Source organism: Lepisosteus oculatus, chromosome 1 (genome assembly GCF_040954835.1).
Source record: "Lepisosteus oculatus isolate fLepOcu1 chromosome 1, fLepOcu1.hap2, whole genome shotgun sequence".
In the NCBI taxonomy this organism is placed as follows: domain Eukaryota; kingdom Metazoa; phylum Chordata; class Actinopteri; order Semionotiformes; family Lepisosteidae; genus Lepisosteus; species Lepisosteus oculatus.
In genome coordinates this window covers 68,122,635-68,145,299 of record NC_090696.1, presented here as the reverse complement: position 1 = coordinate 68,145,299, position 22,665 = coordinate 68,122,635, and the positions used below count along the sequence as shown (strand labels likewise).

The 22,665-nt window shown below is 40.7% G+C and overlaps 1 protein-coding gene across 9 annotated transcripts in view; it reads left to right on the top strand.

The window, feature by feature from the left end:
* Positions 1 to 22,665, top strand: part of rbm47 (RNA binding motif protein 47) — an 82,776-nt gene that overhangs the window by 45,068 nt on the left and 15,043 nt on the right. The window contains exon 1 of one of the 9 annotated variants that reach the window (XM_006629919.3): positions 3,007 to 3,114. The exons of 7 other annotated variants lie outside the window; for them this stretch is intronic. The gene's annotated coding sequence lies outside the window, so the exon portion shown is untranslated. Of the gene's footprint in view, positions 1 to 3,006; positions 3,115 to 14,936; positions 15,207 to 22,665 lie in introns of those variants that run through there. One more of the 9 variants, XM_015345760.2, reaches the window with a different exon arrangement.

Here is a 22,665-nt window from a genome sequence, read left to right as displayed (position 1 = left end):
CCCAAAAGAGTCCACCCAGCCTCAGATTCCGTTTCCATCTTGTCTAAGGTTGTGAGACTGTCTTAGGTGCAGCAAATTCTCTTCAGCGTATTTCAGTGTAAAGGGAACACGTCTCTTGAGTATTTGCTCTCTGCTCTCCTCCCCACTGATATCTGATGTGTGGTAAGCGTTCTGGCGCACTATGGCTGCCGTCGCATCATCCAGGTGGATGCTGCACATTGGTGGTGGAGAGGAGTCCCCATTACCTGTAAAGCGCTTTGAGTGGAGTGTCCAGAAAAGCGCTATATAAGTGTAAGCAATTATTATTAATTATTATTATTTTCCATTTCACAGCCTTAGAGGGAAACTTGCAGGAGTTACGGTTAAACATAGAAAATCAGAACTGAGGAGGATACAAATCTTATCTTATTCTCGATTGGGCTGTTCTACAGGTTAAGCAGAACCTTCATGGCATCTCATGTCAAGCCAGCTCATAGTGTGAAACTGCTACACAATGAGGTTTGGAGCCACTCTTTGCTTTTAGCCTTTGGAGCGCCAGGAATAGGAAAAGGCAGCGATTACAGATCAGAACAGCCGCTTCTCCTCATGTCACCAAAGAAACACCTCAGGGCACAACCCCAGTTGATTCTGATTTACATGCAAGTACAGTCAGTTTCCGATACGAAGTCTATTACTCTAGGAGACATTAGGTGAGAACAGAAACTCATTAATGGTGTCAGCACTCGCTTACACCTTAAGCATGAATCTACTGCTGGGCACGCTCGTTAGGATTAAAAAAAAGCAAGGAGGAAGAAGGATCAAAAATGGTTTTGATCACTTGTAGGAAGTCACTAATCTAAAAGAATTAGATGCACTTAATTTAATTTCACTTAAAAAAAGTTACTCCCTCTTCACTCCCATGCAGGGGACCCCTGTTACGACTGTTCATAATGCAACATTTGCATGATATGTTCTATGGTCATGAAGTACCATGCTTATACAATGCATTTACTTTACCTGTCCCTGGTTGTCCCACAGTCTGGATAATGTTTTACCACACCTCTCCATGCTTGATCACATTTTTGCCATGATTTCAGTTCTGTATTTCCTAGGTGTTAGTCTGCTCCCTTCACAAACTCAGCAAATGCTTAGTTCTTCATGGAGGAAGAGGCTTACACCAAGCCTGTTAATCTTTCACCCATTCGGTCTACTGAGTGCTGGCCTTAGCGCACTGCCTGACGGCAGACACTAAGGATTCTTGGAAAATGTGAGCAGACCAATGCAACAACAAAAAAAACACTTTTCATTACTAGTTGTAAAGTAAGAAAATTGATTAAGCAACATTATTTACACTCAAAGAACATTACGGTGTCAGACCCACCAGATTAGTGCCTACTGTGAGAATGAACTTGTCATTTAATATGCTGTATCTGCTATCTACTGGAGATGGGATTGCACAAGCCACAATGATATCTCCCCAAGATAATCTATTCATTAATTTCCAGCATCAGCTCCACATTATGCTGTAATGAATGATCTGAAGTAGTTATTCACTCCTGAAGAGCCACAGAGTCTTCTGAAATTTGATCCACCTGAGGCCCTAATTACTTAATTGAAAGTCATTAAGCCGTTGACTTCACAGGTTAAAATATTCACTGTGTCCAGCTGTTTTGCCCCAGTGCAGAGTTTCAGTTCTTTAACCCTATTATTTTTAGCCCTGCATAGGGTAATAGTAACCCTGAGTGGCCCGTGTGTTTCCAGTACCAGGAGAGGGGTAAATGGTGCACAGTAATGGGACTGTCCCATAATGTTTTAGTCCTCTGGAAGGCTCTCTCAGCCCAAACAGTGCTTTCTCATTACTTACTCCATTGTTCTAATAGTTTTCCTCCACCGAGAATGCTTCTTTAGTTATGTTTTTCAAGAGTGCCATTGTTTCTGTTACTTGTGTTGAATATCACAAAAAGTATCCCAACTACAACCTTGAGCAGTTTCCCAACAGTCTGTATATGATTACAGAAAAGAAATAATGAAAAATAACGTGGAACAATGTGTGGAAAATCAGAGCAGGCCGGTCTTGACTGACTCCTACACTGTTTCCTCTGTCATTGTTAGAGACTGTACAAAACTGACTGCCCCAGGGACTTAGAAAATCCCCAGTTCCCAGTGCACATGATGATGTTGATTCCTGAGCATGAGACTGGGGCCCAACAGCCTAGCTTTATAAACACAGCTGGGTGGGATATCCTGGACCATTCTCCCCTATTCTGGGGGAGTATTTGCTGGGCCTATGCAGCACCACAGAAACTGGGATAGATCTGAGCCTATGATCCATTAAGGCTGTGCTATGTATTTGTCTTTGTGCACTTTGTATGGGATTGGGTTGCTCATAATCCCAGTAACTCAGGCCCTCCCTATTTGTTAACGTGTTCCTGGACATACGTGTTCATGACATAAAGAGTGTGCAAGACACACACTCAGGACACACACTCAACACGCTGGCAAAGGGAATCCAGCACAATGTGTTCTACTGTATATCAGCAGCTGTTTCTTTGTAGCTTTTCATTCATGCACATGTTTGTGAGTGCGAAGTGCTTCCAAACACATATTCAAAGCAAAGTGGCTCTTCTTCCAGGCACTTTCCGCCTTTGTATTCTACTTAAAGGTGACTGTCTCTGGAAATAATCAAAAGAACAATGGAAAGGACTGAAGGGATTATATCGACACCACTCAAATCACTTTATCACTTTCAGGTCATAGAGCCGGTCCCCATTGGAGTTCAGAGGTCTACCGCTAAAATGAACAGTGCTGTGTTTTCCTTCACCCGTTGGGTCAAGAAATGCCTTCAGAAACTTAAAAGAGCGAATGAGCATCACTCCCTCCCCTTACACACACATGTCCTCCTCCTCAAATCTCAGAACTTTGGTCCTTCATTGATATCAGGGAGGGGAGGGGAGTGGGGGGCGGACCGGCCTCAAGGAAAAAAACCACACCTCTTTTTACACTGTGTCAACAAGGTAGGACCTTGGCTCTTTGAAGCCTGTGGGCAGCTGATACAGGTTGGTTGGCTGGAGAGGCTGAGAGAGGTGCGCAGCACAAAGCCCAGAAAGCCTGTGTGTGTCAGTCCTGTGGGAACAGGTATGGTACCGGTTTTCTCTTGGTTTCCTGTGACATTGATAGTTTCTCGAGGTTTACAGCGGCATTCACTGGAGCCTTGCTCCTGTATTTATGCTTCCTCAGTGACTGTATTTTTCAAGGAGGGCTTGTCCTTTCCCGGGCCTCAGTGGTCCGTGTTAACTCTAGAGGTCAAGCGTTCAAGAGCAGGGTGTGCTGGCGATCTCTGTCCAGACCGGTCACGAGGCGTGTTCCACAGACCTCGGTTGGCTTGCTGACGGCGTCTGTGTCCTTCACATAACCTTGGCGTGCCAACCACGTAATCGAACACATCGCGTCGCAACGGAATTACCAGCACACACCCCTCCCCCCCAAAAAAAAAATAGGGTCAGAGAATGGCATCTCTTTTTTTGGGGGGGAGTTTTGTGTCTCCATTTGAAAACAAAAGGATTTGAAAGCACAGGTTCCAGTTACTGACAGGGGTTCGAAAGTCTGTCTTGTGGCACTCACCGGAGGTGTATGACCAATGGAATGGTACAAAATATACTGTATCTTACATGTCAGTGGCAGGACTGACTTGCAAATGCCTGACTTGAGCACCTCTGAGGATGCCAGAGTGGAGAGCTGGAATCTCGTTCAATTCAGCCTGCCTTACAATTCCGTTTTTCACATCGATCGTGTCAAAAGCGGTGTGGAAATGTACTGCGCAACAAGGCAGGCCTGCAAAGGAGACGCTGTGTGTGTTTCTGAGCTTCCTTCGCTCTCAATCCAAAGTTCAAACGGTATCACTCTGCAGTTACAAAAAATAGTTAACACATGTCTTTTGTGTTATTGCTCTAGCATAACAAAACATTACAGGAGATGGATATACAGTAGGAGACCATTACAGATCTGTATAAAAGTTTTTATTTATTTAATTAATTTGTTGTGCTTGTGTTTACCTACTATTCTAGATAACCTTTAAGATTCTAGCATTTAGGTGTGAATGTGACTGGTCTTGCTTATATACAGTATGTCTTATTTTTTTACTAGCTGAATGTTTTTACATCATTTGAACAATACTGAATATTGAGTATAGAAAATGTTTTGTGCATATAAATTAAGCCGTCTTTGGTTAAGAGGCAAAGTTAAGAAGAAAGTGATACTTTTACAGGTAATTCGTCTTTGAATGTCCTTACTGTACTGTATATTGTTTTTTTCTGTTGGTGGGGGAGTTCCTGGTTGTGTGGAGTTGTCCTTGTGATTCTTACTCTTAACTGTATTTGCACTAGGGGTGGGCCAGGGAGTTTGCTGTGTGCCTTGTAAAATATTTACTAGAAGAACAGAGTACCTAATCTGAAGGGCATTTTCACTCCAGGCCTTGAGGAAGGAGAACAATCATTTTTCAAGGGGGATTAACAATTACATAGTAATACAAACTACGAATCCTTCATTAACTTATCTGGATATGTAATTCTATACATTCTGTAGAAGAACAGGGTAAGAATTCTGGGGGAAAACCAGTGTTTATAAAAAGCGTTCCAGTCTCACACAGCATTCGTGACTTTTATGGTGAAGGCCTCTCCTGTGAATCACTCTAGCTGGATACAAAGGTAGAGAGAAGGGTGAAAGAGTTCAGAGTGCAGGAGCGAGAGATAACAAAGAAGAGAAAGATGGTGGAGTGGCGACAGAGGAGGTGATTTTTAAAGTGAAGAGCTGCACAAGAGAAGTATCACTCTCTTGAAAAGGCCAGTTGGCAGCAGTGGGGCGCGGGGCTGGATTTGGCAGTGAAGAAGAAGGTGCTCCGAGGGGCGAGATGGGTCTGTTATAATTGTTAGGAATGAGGTGGGACTGTACCCGTAATGACTTGTGATATAATTCACCTGAGTGCTGCTTCTTTAAAGGGATTGACAGCCCCCAATCCTGCCATACCTTAATAGGGATCTCTCAAGTTCTTCTTCCTGAGTCCTTAATAATTTCAATGCAAACTGCACCTCTCATTACAGGACAGTGTATTTTTTATTTGCTTCCTTGGTTTTGTAAAAGAAAAATAGCAATGTGCAATTTGAATAGATATAAAAATAAACGCCCCATGAATTGTACCCCCCAAAAAAACAAATTCCAATATGGCACACTGTACAACTACCCTTTCACTCACTGTTAAACCAATGCAAGTATCAAAAGTTTTGAAAGTTATTTTAATTGCTGTTTATTAACAGATATATTTTCTTCTGACAAAACACCTTTTGCCCAAAAACTTTTGAGGGGCACAGTGATCCTATTATATTTGAATCATCCATGGTTAGTTTTAGAAAGTCATCCATGATGATAAAGAAAGGAAAATACTTTTTCATGAACCTCCTTGCAGAGCACACTCATTTTTTATTGTTACCACAAGAAAGGTATTATCTGCTGTCTTTTAAAGATTTGTTTTTCTTCTCCATTTCCATGAAAGGATAATTTAATGTTTTCAGGCTTTGATAGTGGGCAGCAGAATGCAGAAGAGCCTTAAACAGCATTATCTACATGGCTTACACTCAAAAGCCACTGTGAGACACTCAGTAAGATCCAGTAGAGTCCAAAAGATACATGGAGCCCGCTGAGCAGCTCATCGTTGTGGTGACTAAAGGATTCTTCTCATTGTATTCACTATCACATATCCAGCGTCACGGGGTGTGAAGACTATAGATCTAATTACCCTGGTACACAGACCTTATCTCGAGCTGGTCTGTATGCCAGCAGCCAGGGTTTCACAGCAAACACAATAGGGTTTTGATCAGCTGCTCAGCTGGATCAGCAGGTTAGCTGGAGAAGGTTTTATCAAACACGGCAAATTGTAAAAAAAATGGCCCTGTGGCTTTTTTTGATTGAATTTCAGTTTTTTTTACAGAATGAGCAAGGGGTTTCTTGAAGCTTCAATTAAGACTATATTCTTTTTATTTTTTAATCCTCAGAAGCTGAGGTAACTTGGTTCTTTAAGTCCTTCAGTTTGTTAATCAACTGGGGTCTATTGTTATTTGTTGGGACCTGTTGTCTGTTGCAACTCTGGAGTCACAGGTCATCAGTCAGCCACCCCCCTGCTGTGTGTTAATGGAGTTAATGCTAGCCCAATTGTTGACTATCCTGGTGTCCCCTGAATTCGTTTTATGGTTTGTTAATTGTGTTTTGAGACATTTTAATTTCCTTTCTTTTATTTACACAGCCCAGTGCCCTCAAGGGGCTTCTGCATACAGTATCTGTATTTATTTAGTTTTTCAAATCTCATACCTCCAACACTTTAACCATTTAGGCGGCAGCTTGAAGTAATTTCTGGGGCTCCAGATTCTGGACTATGGGAGGGTTGGGGATTAAAATCCTTGGTGGGATGAGATGAGAGTTTGTTGTTGGTAGGTTTACCTAATAAAATACAGGAACAGAATGAGAACTGTTAGTACCTGTGTGAGCAGTGTTAATTTACAATAGGCTTCTCTGGAGTCTTTTTGGTATGAGGAAACTCAATAATTCATTTCAGTGCCTGTTTTAGGCATCTGAACTAAGGCTATCAAGATCAGGTCCTTGAGGACTGCAGACTTTTCTGTCTGTTAAAGCAGCAAAGCATTCACTCACTAACTGACCTAATTGCTTGATTTGAAAGGGCAAATTGCACTTCTTTTTAGGGCTACTACACTTTGAATCAACGTATACCATTTAAATGTCTTCCATTTAAATATGGTCCTTGGAAACTACATAGCCGGCAGTCACATCACCCTGCAAGTCCCAACTGGCAGCCCACTGAAGCTCAGCAGGTGTGAGCCTGGTCAGTACCTGGATGAGAGACCTCCTGAGAAAACTAAAGTTGCCGCTGGAAGGGGCCAGTAGGGGGCGCTCACCCTGTGGTCTATGTGGGCTGTAATGCCCCAGTATAAAAACAGGGAAGCTATAGTGTAAAAAGGCACCATCCTTCGGATGAGAAACTGAGGTCCTGACTCTCTGTGGTCATTAAAAATCCCAGAGTGTTTCTCGAAAAGAGCAGGGGCATTACCCCAGCATCCTGGCCAATTTTCACATTGGCATTTTCCAATCATGGCTGCCTAATAACTCCCATCTATGAATTGGCTTCACCACTCTGTTCTCCTCCCCACTGATAGCTGGTGTGTGGTGAGTGTAGTGGCACACTATGGCTGCCATTACATCATCCAGGTGGGGCTGCACATTGGTGGTGTGGAAGGGAGTCCTCATTATCTGCAAAGTGCTTTCAGTGGAGTGTCCAAAAATATATGAGTTGTTAAGTATTATTATTACATGACTTACATAATACTGTAGATCAATCAAGTTAATCAGGGTAGAATTCTAATCTTGTTGCATCAAGCATGTGGGTTGGCAAAGAATGTTATAAACTGGGAAATTGTTGGTGAGAAAAATGTGTATGGTGTAAATGTAATAATGCAAACAGGGAAGTGTGAAATCATCAGGGAAATACATTTCAGAAAACGTTCCGAACAGATCCTTCTGCGCATTTCTGCCCTGGAGTATGCAACCGATTCCTAGCTGATGGACAGCTCCATGAAATGGCAGTTACTGTTATCTCCCTGCGGTGCTGTGTACATACCCTTTCGGTGCTTGAGTTCATCAGATCCAGGCAGTGTGGAAAGACCTGGTTTACACACTGAAGAGACGTTGCTGTGGTGACAAAGCCGCTCAGTCCATCTCTGTCGTTTGTTTATGAGTGGAACAGTTGTTTAAAGGAACACAGAGAAGCTTTGACAGGCTGTGGGGAACCACTATGATGGCGGGGGTTCACTGTTCCATGAAGTTCTCAAAACACAAACTTGCTCGGCTAGTGGTTCTAGCAAAACCTGCTCATTGACTTAACACGAACAACATTAAGTATCACAGCAGAAAACGTTGACGGCACGTTATAATATGAGCTCATGTTCTGCATTGAGGCCAGATGATTTCATGCTGTGGGGGGGACCCTCATCGACAGGAGAGGTGCAGATGATACTTGCTACGGGGAAGTGCAGTACAATGAAGAAACACTGGTCAAAAAGTGACTCTTCAATCCAAACTTCAGCAGTGCTTGAGGCAGGCCGCAGCCATCCCCTGACAGAAATGAAACCAGTGGAGCTGAGAAATGAAACCAGTTGTTAGGGAAGTATTTGGCTCATCTTTGAGCTGAGGCAGCAGCACATAGAGTCTAGAAAATGATTCTCGCATCCTTTCCCAATGCTTTACAATTAATAACAATTAATTCCTCCAGAAAGTGCTCAATCATTCCAGGGGTCACAAACAAATTTGCCTGTTGGCAGATTTAGACACCGGATTTCATAATCCTGTCTTTACAGATTTCTCAACAGAAGACTAAGTCTTCTAATGCAGTCAATTACACTGACATTCCACAGATGCAAGAGTTTCCCCACAGGTGCACTGCCAAATGTGTGCTGTTTGTCTTTTAAAACACCAAATAAGATGGCTAGAACACTGTTACTGACAGGAAATGAGTGGAGCAGTTGTAGCATAAAGGATTTCCTATGGCATGTTTTTTTTGGTGAAGAACTGTAAAGACACTCTCATCTTTATATAATATGCGAATCACAAGTTTTTCCTGCATTTGAGATAACTGACAGTTTAAACTTGGCCATTTACTGTACACAGCAGACAGGGTAAGGAATTTATCTGTTTTCATTTTGAATTTGGGCTTTTGTGCACATTGTTAAGAGCAATTATCTGCGAAAAAAGTCATTTGCCATTTGGTATTTATCTTTCACTGGAAAAGAAAATGTACGTCTTGGCTTTCCATCAGATGTTGTCGTCTAGGTGTAAACTATGACTAGATCTTTAATGAATGCTGAAGGAAATTATTAGGGAATTCATATACCATCTATGTGCAGAGAATAAGGTTAAATCTAACAGGAGACAACCCCCCGTTAAATAGAAAAACCTCTTCTGTAGGTATGGGGAATGATGACAAGGGTTTTATTCTATTTTCAGAAGTCGCCCCAAGCATTTTTACATATAGAAATCCCAAAGAAACTGATAGCTGTGGCAGTAAAAAAACAATATGAGATTAAAACCTTCAATTCACTCAGCAGAGTGTTAAGGTTTACAGCAGGAAGAAGGCGGTTATTGTTTAATGGCAAAGCCAGCTCATTCCTCCAGCTTAAATATTGACTTGAATCTTTTACGGCATCCCCTCCTCCACCCGCCAACATGCGATACATCGGGTAAATGTGCTGCTTCATATCAGACCTTTACTCCTCATGGGTCAGTGAGGCTGAGCTGATCTTTGACCCTCCTATTAGCAAGGAAGGGGACTCAAGGGAGTGATTTGCTTGAGTTCAAGATGTTCAGTAGGAGAGTGGGTTTCTGAGTTGCACCCAACTCATATGGTTGATTGTTAAGATACATTAGATTGTAGATGATATTTGTGCTGTGTTTCCATTCCTGTGCATTGCACCATCTAACTCTGGTTTTACCCCAACTTTGATTTGTTTCTCGAATTTAATTCCTTATGGCAATTGGGAAAATTATGCCAATAGAGTCCATTAGCCCTTCTGGGGTGTGATCTACACTGCTGTTAGAGAATCCCTGTGAGTTTTTGGGATTAATGAGCCTTGCCCCAGGTTCTGCTCTGCCTCTCTCTCCATTCAGTCTTCAAACATGTCCTCCTGTGCTGGATTCTCCCTGGCTGGAGCTACGGTGTGCACCCTGTAGCTTGGAAAAGACGCCAAATCTCAATAAATCCGTTTGGCTGTAACACCATTAATGGCAGGCCGTGAAGGACAGGAAGACAATGTGCGTCTGCGTTGTTCGGCGTGCGCTGAAAGGAAGTAACAACACCCGTGGCCTACCGGCCCAGGACAACAGGATCTTCCCCTGACGGCCCCTTCCAGCCAGTGGCAGATCCAGCATTGCTACGTGTTTGTTCCAGCTCGAACAGGGCACTAGTTATATGTATTGATCCCAGGTTATTGATTCCTTTATTGATTGATTTCCTGTGTAACTATGGGCTGGTTGCTTTAATCATGTCAACAAAACTGGTTTATTCCGTGAATGAGTGAAAAAGCTCCTCCTGTCTGTCTATGGCATGCTTTTTATTCCTTTTGCTGTTCTATTTTGGTCTTCCATGAATCTTCTCTGGGATGATGGGATGATGTTTATGGTTTTCAGCTAGGTATTTTACACTGGTTTGGCATCAAAGCCTTAAACATCTTCGGTATTATCTCCTCTATACCTCTTGTGTTATTTTCACTTCACCAGCTGATAGTGACGGGAGAGAAAAATATCACTCACCTACTCAACTTTGTAAAGACACTGCAGGAGTTGTGTTGGACACAATGAGAAAGCTGTGATAAGAAAGATGTACTAGTAAATTGGTTAGCTAATGCCTAGGTAAAATACATGCATACAAATCTGTAAATATCTATACTTGCTATTTGCTATGGTGAATGGTTATTGAACAAACCATTGACATTAACATCCCTGACAAATAAGTGTGGTATTTAAACAAATAATCAATTTTTCAGATACAGGGTGCTAACTACCTTTAGCAAACTCACAGCTGAAACCCCTAAGCAGGCTGACGCGCTCTAGGATTTTAGGGCCTCTTGAGTTCTATGCAGTGTGCCAACAAAAGTGCCAACAAATTGTATGGGCATGTTGTGGGTTAAGCAGTTTGGCATGACCACAATTTCATAATGATTTCATAACGTGGGGTGTGTTTTAGTCTAGTCAGGAATTGAAAGAAAAAACAACATTATAAGAAACCGATATTTTAATATTCAGTTCCTGTGGCTGAGATGTCAGTCTGGTCACCAGCGTTGGTTCATGGTCTGAATTGCTGATCATAATCAGTCCTCAACATAAGTACTGTACTTATCAACATAAGGTCAGTTTCAGACAAGGGGAGGCCGTTGGACTGTTGCCCTGTCTTGAATTTTGTCTAAGTCTTTTCAAATTTCATTTGCTGTTTCTGCTCCCAGCTCACGGCCCAGTACTTCATTGAGGGTGCTCAGACACTGCAGGTAAGAACAGGGTGAGTGCTCCAGGCACCTTAAACTTTGGATTCAGTTCTCATTATCTCTTTTCCTTCGTGTTGTAGGACCTTAAAACAACAAACGTCGATAATTATAACATAAATACGTTTGGGTTCAATACAGGAGTAAGGAGTAATAATCCTTTGCCAAAAGCTACAGGAAGTATCGTCACTTGGCTTATACACCACATATTGATGGTTAAATGGGTGTGGCGTGGTTAAACTAGTTGTGTGTGATTAGTTCTAAGCAGAAATGAAACAAGGAGGAGGTCTGGTTTGTGCTTGAAGAGAGCATCACACGAGACAGCATCTTAGTGAAAATACTAGAACAACTGGGGCCAGTCAGATATGGGAATGAATTCCTCATGTGACTGTACTGCTGGTAAAATAGGTTTCCTAGCTAGTCACGACTCCCCTTAATGTGTAAGACAAAGACAGTATAGTGACCCCAATTTGAAGGAGGTCACTCTTGTAGCCTAATGTGCAGTTTTCTTTTGTGTAGCCCATGCAGTGTAGCATGCTTGATTCACAGTCTTTTTTCCTCTTAGGAATTTCCAAAAGTTTGTGATATGTTCGTTGTATAATCCGTGACCAGGTTTATGTCACGCATTGACTTCAAGGCATCAAATATGTTATTCAATAACTCATCAAAGTCAACCTGTTAGTTGAATAAAGAAAATGGACTTTTAATTCGACACAAAGCAACGAACCTGTTGTTGCCATTGACTTTCTCAGTTTTATAAAAATGCACAGTCTTTTGTCTTTTGTCAGATCACAGTTTTGCAGTCCACTTCAGGTTAATGACAGGAGCATGCTTCCCTTCACATTTGTGTTTGAACATCTCTTTCCTGTTCACAGGAATCTTATCACATTTACTGTACACCACCTCTAATGATCTTTATCACTTATATTGAACGTGTGCCCAATAAAGCACATGAGGCTAAACCATGAATTCTAGTCTCTCCAGAGGTGAATTTAACTCAGGGTTAAGGCAGGCAGGGCAGGTTCTCACGCGGCTAACTGGTGGTTTATAGATCCTCTTTGGTTTTTCGGCAGGCATACGGAAAGATGCAACCAATATCCTCAGCCTTTTCCCTCAGGTGAATTGATTTGATCTGAGCCGTTGAGTAGGCTAAACTCTGAATGTTTTAACAAAGTCTAACCAGATGAAAGCTCTACAAACCCTCCCACTGTTCTGATGGACAAATAAGGCAAGGTGCAGAGGAAATTCTCAGAAATTATATTTACCCTGAAGTGGATTTTTTAGCAAAACTGGGCCATGTATGCACACATTGAATTACTTGATTTGTCAGTCATCACATCTAGGCAATTCATCAAGGTTCGTCAAAGCCTGGTTTACAGTATTACAGGTGGAATTTAAGCCCCCAAATTCTTCTTGTGCGAAGTGGTAATGGCCAAGTTACTGTACATTCTGCTTCTTTATTTCCTTATGCATTTTTGTCAACACGCAGAAACTTTCCCTTGATAAAGTACCTGATAACAAAGAGCACACAGAAAAGAGAAGTTAGTTGGGCTGTGAAAGGAGCAAGACTTTCTGTGATATATTCACGCTGTTAATCATTCTTGGACATACACGTTCTCCCTTTTCAAATTCTTACATAGATTACTCGGTAGACTTTCACCCAGCAGATCACGTTGCATTTTATAGGGAAAGAGTCCAGGTTTCTGAATTTTTGCCACATTATATAAAGAGCTCTTAAATAGCATTGGGTGTTATAGGTGCTATTCTTGCTTGTAAGGTAATCATTATCATTGTGCTTTCTGTCTCCAGGAAGATGTGTGAGGCACTCTAATGTACGAAAGGGCAGGGATATGGTGAGATTCAGTGTCTTTTTAGCAATTGGAGAGAAAACCAGGGAACGGGTTCCTTGGAACTCAAAGAACACTCTGCAACAGACTGAGCAAAGAAAGAGGACTGTAGACTCGTTAAGTTAATGGAAGCTGACTCTTTTAGCGGTCTGATCACCAGTGTGGGTAATTGCCTTGCAGAGAAAATAAATACAGTGCTTTGTCATGCAGAACCCCTTGCAATAGGTTTCAATGCAATAAGGCCCATCACTTGGGGTCAGGGCTGAAGACAAGCACATACTGTAGGAAATCTCCGTGAAATCGTTTGCTCAACTGTACGAAAAGCGCTTCCTTCATCACAGTGAGTGCATGGAGAAATACAATTTCATTATAATTAAAATTTGAACGAGACTATGGATCTATCAATTATGCTATCAATGCTGAGGTTTATTTTCCATATATACTTCCACCTATACTTTTTAGTTTGTGTTGTCAAGATTTGTGTTTCACCGTGTAGGACAGTTGCTGGATATTTAAGTCTAATATAGAAAGAGACACTAGAGGCCATGTCAGGTGCTGTTGCTTATAGCCTATGTTGAGTTCATTCAACGCCACAAGTCATGGAACTCTAGACTGGCCAGTTATTCAGGCTTCATCCTTTGCATGTTGATCATGATTCAATAAATCACACGACTCTTAATGTTTGAGTATTGAATAATGCGACCTGGCTCTTTTAACAGACTTAATACAGATTGCAAATATTTGCAGGAAACCAAATGACCTAAGATGTTACTGCCTTTTGTTAGCCCAGAACTAGTAAAATCCTCACAGTTTGTCTCTTTTAAGACTAGATCTGATATTCCAGAGTGGACGTTTTTAAGGGCAGATCTACACCATCATCGATTTAAAAATGGAAAATCGTTCGAACAGTTTAAGTCAAGATATACTGTGCCATCTTGTAAGCACACGTCCTGATTTGTAAATGAACTCTTATGCGTTATATTTGGGTGTGTGAAACGGGGGAGAAAGGGGTGGTTTTCTGCTGTTTGAGATCCTACAGAACTTTTGCCAGGCCGATGGATTTATTCCTGCACAATATTTATGAGCTCTGCTCAAGAGCCATTGCTTTCCAGTTTCCTGCTGTTGTCATCTCTTCACTCATACAGATGTTTTAAAGAAGACAGTTTCAGGGACCCTGATGATACTTTCAATTTTAGATATCTGTGACAGAGTCTGTGTGGTCTAAAAAAAAAGATAGGACACTGACAAAGAAAATTTGAAAAGGCCTCCATTTATTGGTAATGAAGACCTTTCTACATCAGTAATGGAGCTTGTATTACTTTAGCCAATCTTGTACCATGTTTTGGAGGTTTTTCCTCTCCTCTCGCTTTGGGCTTTTCCTTCTTCCTGCTGAAGTGAAAAGATGCTTGATGTGACTGTATCCCCCATGCCGTGTCGTACGTTTTGTGTTTTGTTCCTGCCCTTAGCTACTTGACAAGGTGTGTTATTTGCTTAGCCTCAGTGCTGCTGGGAGCTCCTTGCCCGTTGTTATGTACACAACATTTTAACGGTCCGAACCACACATTCTATGCCTGCCTCCAGTCCTTCACTGAGGCAAACACAACACTGTGTCCCGGCACAAACGTGTCTTAATGGCAAACCGCTCGGCCCTTCGTTTCCAGCCTCGCAGGCCCAGCTTAAAGATAACGAACAGGAGAGAGGGGGAAAAAAACACCAGCACGTTTGAGTGAGAGGTCTCCACCACTCCCCCCTTACATTACCGTGAGTCTCCTTATCTGTTCCGTTACAACACAAACAGGCGCACACACATACTGTATGCACACCCAGTTCCAGAGCCTCGGAGTCCTCTGGGAGTATTTGTATATGAATTAACTGAAAAGTTGAAAGAAAAAGGGGAAGGAATGAATAACATTGTTTTTGCAGGTCTGGACTCAGGAGCCGGCCCTCCTCTATTTCTTGGTTAGGACTTCTGAAAATCCATTAGTTCCACCTGGGTTAGCCAGAGTGATCCAAGCAGTCATAGGTTTATGCAGCAGGTAGTACAGCACAACCTCCCCCTCTACCTTCTCCTCTGCTCCACCCACCCCCCTGCCTCTCACCCAACTCTCCCAGCAAATGACTTCTCAATCAGCTCCACTGACCAGCCTGCTACAATAAGGACGAACAGACCAGGTGTTGCAGAGCTTTTCTGCTCCCATGACCGTGGGGATAAATAGTTCTAAAGTTGGTTCTGCGAAAGAGCAGTCTTCCCTGGTCTCCCCAGCGCACATGAGGACCGCGAAACTTGATAAAGGTACAGTGGAGATTCTTACAACATCTCGCAGCATGTGAAGGGACAAGTGCTTTCGCTTTGTGTTACTGGTCAGCATAACTTCAAAAGAACTTATTCTTCAACACTCAGAAACAGCCAACAGCTAACAAAGAGGAGGCGACTTTACCAGGCTGCAGCTGTCAGCATTGAAGTCGCTCCTCACAACAGAATATGTTTTCCATTTTTACTGCTTGCTGTGACAGCTGTGAGTTTCGGCTGGGAGAATGACATCATGGAGCGTACCGATATTCCGCTTTTTTCTGCGAGTTCTGAATTTATCATGATGCTGCCACAGCGTATAGTGTAAACAAGAGCTGCATCTCCTGGATTAAGAGCAGCCTTTCACTTGTGAGTTTTACCTGGCATGAACCCTACAGTCTTTAAATTTGATGTCAAGAAATTGTAGAATTGCAGTGCTGGAGAGGTTGACATCCATGTGAAAAACTGGAATATTAGTTGGAACGAAATTAAGTCGCATCTAAACGAATGCTCATATGTTTATGTTTAGTCAGCTTTGATTGCTAAACTGATGGACAACCGGTGATCATAGTTAAGATACTTTAATATAATATAATCTATTTAGCAGGTTTTTAACTGAAGCATGTTAACAAGACCTCCTACTCTTTTTTACTTTATAAAAACATCATAAAATGACACGAAAATAAGACACATACATTAATACCTTTTAACCAGTTCTTCTCCGTAATTCTCTTTTGTAAATCTTCTAGGTTTTTTTTTTCAGCTCCACAGTGTAACAGCAGGGCTGTTTCAGACAGGTCAAACACAGTGCACACACAGAATTAGCTTGCCTTCTGACTGCCGTTTTGAATTTTAATGAGAGGTGTAGTATCTCACTTAAAAAAAAAAGCAATTTATTCAGAACCAAGTCAATCAATTTGGGAGGATTAAAATCTGAACCTCTCATTTTGGAAGCTGATGTGCATATTTTTAAACTAGTCAACATCAAATGGTTTCCTTCGTCAGATTAGATAAGGAGTTGGATAAAAAGTGTTGTTGGTCTAAGGTGGGGTAACACCAGTGAAACGGTTTCACTGAAAGTCCCTTGTCATCTTGCTGTTAGGGATATATTCAATACAATTGACTTTGATTAGCTTTCTTTTTGCTTGCTTATTCTTTTTGATGGAGGCATGACTTCACGCTGCTTTAAGGCCTAACAAGGCAATAAGTCATCTGTGCAGTGCTTCTGAAAGTGTTAGTCAAGGAGTTCTATTTGGTTTGTCTTGGTGTCGTGAAAATGAAAAATAAAAGGTTACCTATCTGCTTGTACTGCCAGGAAATTCTCAGTGAAAGAAGATGCTCTTAACTCAGGGTCAAAGCTTTGACAGGCCAAAAATGATCCAGTATAAAAGATATCCAAAGTGTCTGCTGGGACTTTGTGGTTTTATTCAAGAAATTCACCAAACTTTTTGGAGGCATTCAGATTTTTAAAATGTCTATGGTTCCTGCCATCTTCTTCCCCTTAAAAAAAGACTGATATTCCAGGTCTGACAGTGCTGAACAGAGAAAGAGAGATTGCAGATTAATTGCCTGGTTAAAGTCACACGGGAGAACTTTACTGTGAGAGAGGTCATTGTGGATATAATCCTTTGTTCTGCCTGTTTACTCGTGGCATTGGAACAAGAATACTTTCTGTACTCCCACTAATACATACTTGATAAGGCGGAGAAAAAGCCTGTTTAACTTAAAATATATCACAATGAACTATACGCCTGTTTTTCCAGTTAAGTTTGGTTAAACTCTGTTTCAATTTACATGTCACCACAATCAGTATGAACCCTGAAGTTATTTTAAAAAACATATAAGCTGTATCTCAGTCCTGTTGCTATGGAAATGGCTATTGTAAAGTCCAGTCAATGAATAACACTTAGCGTATTTTTCCAGCGTAGTCATGTTAATTGCAGATACTGCATTGTAACATAAAGGTAAATACATCAGAGAGGCAGTTAAAAGTCTGGCCTCATAACTGGCATATTGTGGGTTCAAATTCCTGTTAAGATGTTCTTGTTATACCATTGAACAAGGTTTTTACCTGAATTGTTCCAGTAAAATACTTAGCTGTATAAATAAGTTACTTTGGTTAAAAGTATTAGCCAGAAACTTAATAAGATAATGAAAAATTAACTCCTGTAAAAGTCCCTGTAAAAGGAAACGAACATCACCACCCCCTCTACATGTTCCAGTTACACCTTTTTTTTCCCTTCTTTAAAACTGATTAACATGAAGCAAAGGTCGAAAAGCATTTCTTTTCCTCAACCAGCAGAAAAAGCAAGAAATGAGGATTTCTCAACTCTCTTCTCCCTCCCCACCACCCCTGACACACACACACACACATCTATTAATTAAGCTGAGCAAAGTTCTTGGCACATTCTGAGTTTCAGAGGTCAGGAATAAATGTGTCACTTTTCCAGTCTTTTCTGCAGCTATGACAGAAATGCAGTTGTTTTTTTTTTACTTTTCTCACATGTCTGTCTGTGGCTGGTGTTGCCTGATCTGCTCAGTTAAGGGCTGTGATTTGTAAGAGTCAGATGGTGTTATCTGTCGTTAATGAACAACTAAATGGTGCCTCAGGTTTCTTTAGTGCAAGGTGCACATTATTCAAAGGTCAACTACTGGTGAGTGTAGAGAAGGGGTGTTAGACATTGCAGGACTAGTATGAATAAACAATATAGTTTGTCTCTTCCCTTTTTTTTTGGAATTTCATATAAAAGGCCCAAAGGCAGAGGTATTGAATTTCAGGTATTTAGAGATAAACATTATAAGGAAACGGCTTTAAAAAAAATCAGTCACACACTCGCAAATCAACAACAGAGCTAATCGCACGACATTGTGTCATTATCACATGACCTGCTGCAAACAGACACAAGACACATGAGAAACTCACCTGGACAGGCATTTTTTAAAATTGGTATTTCATTAAACAGCACAATAGGAAAACAAAAAGTGTATGGGTGAACACATATTTTGCATTTAAATCACATGCTTGTGCACTACAATGTTATTCAGGTTGCTGCCATTGTTGTATTATAAGTGACTATCTGTTGAAAATCAAAATTATTTAAATGCAAAAAACAATGATAGGACTGAATATGAATTGACAGAGCATGCTCCGTTATTAATTTGAATTTAATTTCCCATATATTCAAACCCAACTCAGTAACATTGTGTTTACATTCACACCGGTAATGTATAATTAATTATTCACTACACACATACTATATGTACTTACTCTTAAATATAAAGAAATGCATTGTTAAAATGTTGTTCAAGTTAAATTCTGTTATATGTATATTTAACCACAAACTTTACTTTGTAATAACCATGATTTGTGTAGCAGCAAGAACAGGTACAAGAAATGACACAGTTAATGAAAATGTAATTATGCATAATAACATCGTAATTACACAAAAGCACACATGTAATTACCAACACAATGTGTCATATATATATATACATTAGAGGGAGTACCTGGATGTTCATGAATGCTATGTCTATATAGGCATGAAATCAGTGAAACTGTAGCAGAAGTAATAAAACATGACAGTGCACTTCCTCTTCTCAGAGTAATATTTTCTGAATAGAATTATAGCCTATTTCATCTCGGACAGCCCTAGAATTTCTGACGTTTATGATATTCAGCTCGGTTTATCAGCTCAGTTCAGTTTATTGTCATAAGCACAAGGGCGATGAAATGCTTATTACTGCACTACCCCCCCAAAATTGTTCCAATCTAATCATGACCCCCAAAATCCAATTTCTCCAAAAACCTCAGTGGTGGAAATGTAAGGCACTTCATTTTAAAGTGTCAGTAAAATTCCAAGAGGGAGAAGGAGAAAGCTCCAGCCGTCCTTGTGGACAGTTAAGGTGAAACCGCTTGTATCTAATCCTAAAAACATAAGCACTAGTGTTACAATGAGACAAGGTCATTCAGACCCTCCTGCTCTCTTGTTTAGTGGCTAATTGATCCAAAACTTTCATCCTGCATCCCAGAGTATGAATAGTTGTGAACTATGCCATATTAGGTTCAAGTTCAGAGCTGTCTTTTTTAAATATATGCTTTCACAGGCTGCCAGCAGGATTTGGTGAGCCAGTTCTGAGCGATGACTTTACTCTGTAGTACGGTTTCAATAATCCTGCCGTTGTACGTCACCACTGAGGACAAAATGAATTTGCCCACCTCTGGAATTCTCTCTTCTCTTTTTCACCAGGGATAACTTGACGTTTTTCCATCGCACACTTCTTTGGGAAACATAGTAAAATAACTCAAAAGGACCTGCGCAAATCCTGAAATCGAACAGGAGTCAGACCGTTTTTTTCTTGTATCGAGGCAGCCTCAAACCTAAAAAGTGATGATGTGTCTTTGAATGCGTGTGAATGCTCTCAGACAATTGATCGAAAGCAAACAGCTCGGGTTACTTTCCAATTGTTGGCCATAGTCTTAGAGCAGTAAAACAATGAAGACTGAGGCAGCACGAACAATGGGCTGTGAGGTACTGTACACCGACCTTAAAATAAGCCTATTAGGATCTTGCGAACAGAAACACCTTCAACAGGGTGTAGGAGGCATTTCTGAAGAGGGAGAGGTTTTGGGCTTATATCATGCTTCCTGATTTATTTCGCTGACATTGTTATCCAAAGCAGCTTCACCCCTTTATACAGCTGTTTTCCCCAAACAATTCAGGTGATGTACAGTAGCTCACTTAGTGGGACAACAGCACTGTCTCGGTGGGATTTGAACCCACACAACCCACCAGTGAGTCCAGAACTGAACCTACCACACCACACTGCTGGGAAAAGGTGTCAGCCAGGGGATGATCTTGAATTCTTCTGACCCTTAGTCAAACAATTCATCCATTCCACCGCTGGCCAACATCCCTCAGAATGACTTCTCCATGTTTTTTGCCATGATTTCTGAGTGCTGCGCGACATTTTTACCTCGCTTTTACCGCGCTCTAGCGTAGCACACCACAATCTGAACAAATTTAACGCCTGATCAGATTTTTCAAGGAACTAGTCACGGAACTAGGGGAGGTTAGGGCGTTTTCAATGTGCCAGGTCTGGCAATAATTCTAGCTCTGAGCTGGGTGTTACTGTACGTATTGCACAAGACTTTTTAGAATTTCCTGCGCGGACCACATGACTGCATGGCTGCTGACTCAGTTCAGTGCTTTGCAAGAGTTTGCTGAGAAGCAGATTGGTTGTGTAGGATAAGAACTGCTCTGCGCGCAGGTAGCACACTGATTCTGAAAGGATATGGACGGACTATTTCAGTCTGATAAGTTTTGCTGCGCGTATGAAAACTCTTCTACTGAGGCCAGCATTTTAAAACTGTGTCTATTCGAGTGAAATCGAATCTATGCCAGTGTTACTCGGCGTTTCCAATTCCGCGTATACTGTATACTGCACGTCGTTATCAATATTATAAACAAAACGCATTTCAGTGTTTGATCTGGTATTGCCTCGAAGTGCACAGTGGCCATATCCTGCCAGGGACTGACTACAATACGACACGGATCTTCTGCTCAGGAGCAGTCTGCTCAGCACGCTGTTGTCTGCTTGCGTATTATAAGACCGACGACCTCAGACAAACAGCTCGCATTCCTACGTGTTATCACACACAAGGGTAATAATACTGTAGTTGGAATATCAATAGAGGCAAAGTTTTTTTATTTGTATCTTATTTAGCCCGTGTAACATACTGTATATCCTAAGCTTTCTCAGAATTTTCATATTGGATTTGATGTGGGTAGCTCTTGACATTTGTTTTCTAGTGATTTGAAGTTAATATATGACAAACATCACACATTCATACTCCTCACTGAAGATGACTTATTAATAACCTTTAGTCCATACGAAGACAGCTTATTCAGCCATTGTACAGCATAATCACTACTGTTGTGACCTTGAAAAAAATAACCTAATGCCCGCTGCAGCAATATGTCATATTCTTTTAAAGATTATTTGATAGCAGCAATTCTGCAGATGCAAATATTTTTTGCACTTATTTAAGTTAAGGAAAAGCTCAGATATAGGTAAACAGACCCTTTCAGCTGTTAATACTTAAACATTGCTATGTCATGTATTCAATTAAATTTATTTTTATATATTTCATTTATTTCAATTTATTTTTATTATATTTTATATTTTTCACAGCAAGGTTGCTCCAAGGCATTTAACAAAGAATGTTTATGCTTAACATATGTATGTATGCTTAGCATATTTCTAATTTTCCCTTAAAAACCTAATCTGTACATCTTTCCAAAGTGACTCTTATGTTTTGCATTATCCTGAATTGGTTGCATAATTTTAAAAATGTTTTTTGAGTGTGTCGACAACCAAGACCCGCAAGTGCAGAATTAAAATCTTTAGGGCTGCACAAAAACAGGGTAAAGCTTCTTTCTTAAAAACGTCAGACTGTTGACCCACAAAGTGAAAAAATAAAAGCGACACAGAAGACAGACCATCACTTTGCAAATTTCATTCAGATGTTATTCTGAATTCCTACTGGGTTGTTATCACAGCTGAATGGGTTTCAGTGCTTTGAATGAAGAACACTGTGACCTCCATTAAGTGGGAACAGAAAAACGGAGCTTTTGTTTTGTGTTCACAGAATACAACTGCTTTTACCTGTGGCTAAATTAAACAAATTTACTTGCAATACCAGAAAACATTTTTTATACATATACATCTACTCATAATACGTAGATTGTTTAGTCTGGCAGACTGGCAGCCCTACATTGTCAGTGATTCATAAATAAACCTTGAGAAAGTTCACTTTCTGGAAAACAACTAAAAGTCTATAGTACATGATTTTTAAACTCTATAGTGAGAGGCTCTCAATCAGTCATATTGATTCCTTGTTTAGAAGTTTGGGATACTCGCTCTGCTAACTAAAATATAAACAAAATTGGTAGAGAAGTGTTTATAAAATATCAGAACCAGAATTCTAGTGGGTACCGAGCACCCAATGAAAAAGGTTTTGTTACTATGAAGCTTCATCCTGGCATGTTTCAATGGAAATACATTTAAAGTTCTCACAGTTCCTGAAACTGCTGTTGAAGTGTTTCCTGGTTTTGGAGCCACAAGTTCTATGCAAAAAAAACAGTTTCCTTATTTGCAGAGCCTGTGGATAAGTTTCGCAATTCATCGCTGTGTTTCTGTGTGTGTGTAAATACCTGGTAAGTATATAAATGTGTGTGAATAGCTAGTGTATGTGTCAATACGTAGTGTGTAAGTGTGTGTGAATACGCAATTTATCTTGACATTGACATTTATGTTGCTTTACTGTATTACTGTTTTTTCCTTTACAAGTGAAAGTATACATTTTCTCTTAATTTTAAGATTTTATTTTTATGCTTGGTTTGTAAAGCACTTTAAGCTGCTATTTGTAGGAAAGGTGCTCTATAAATAAAGTTTATTATTA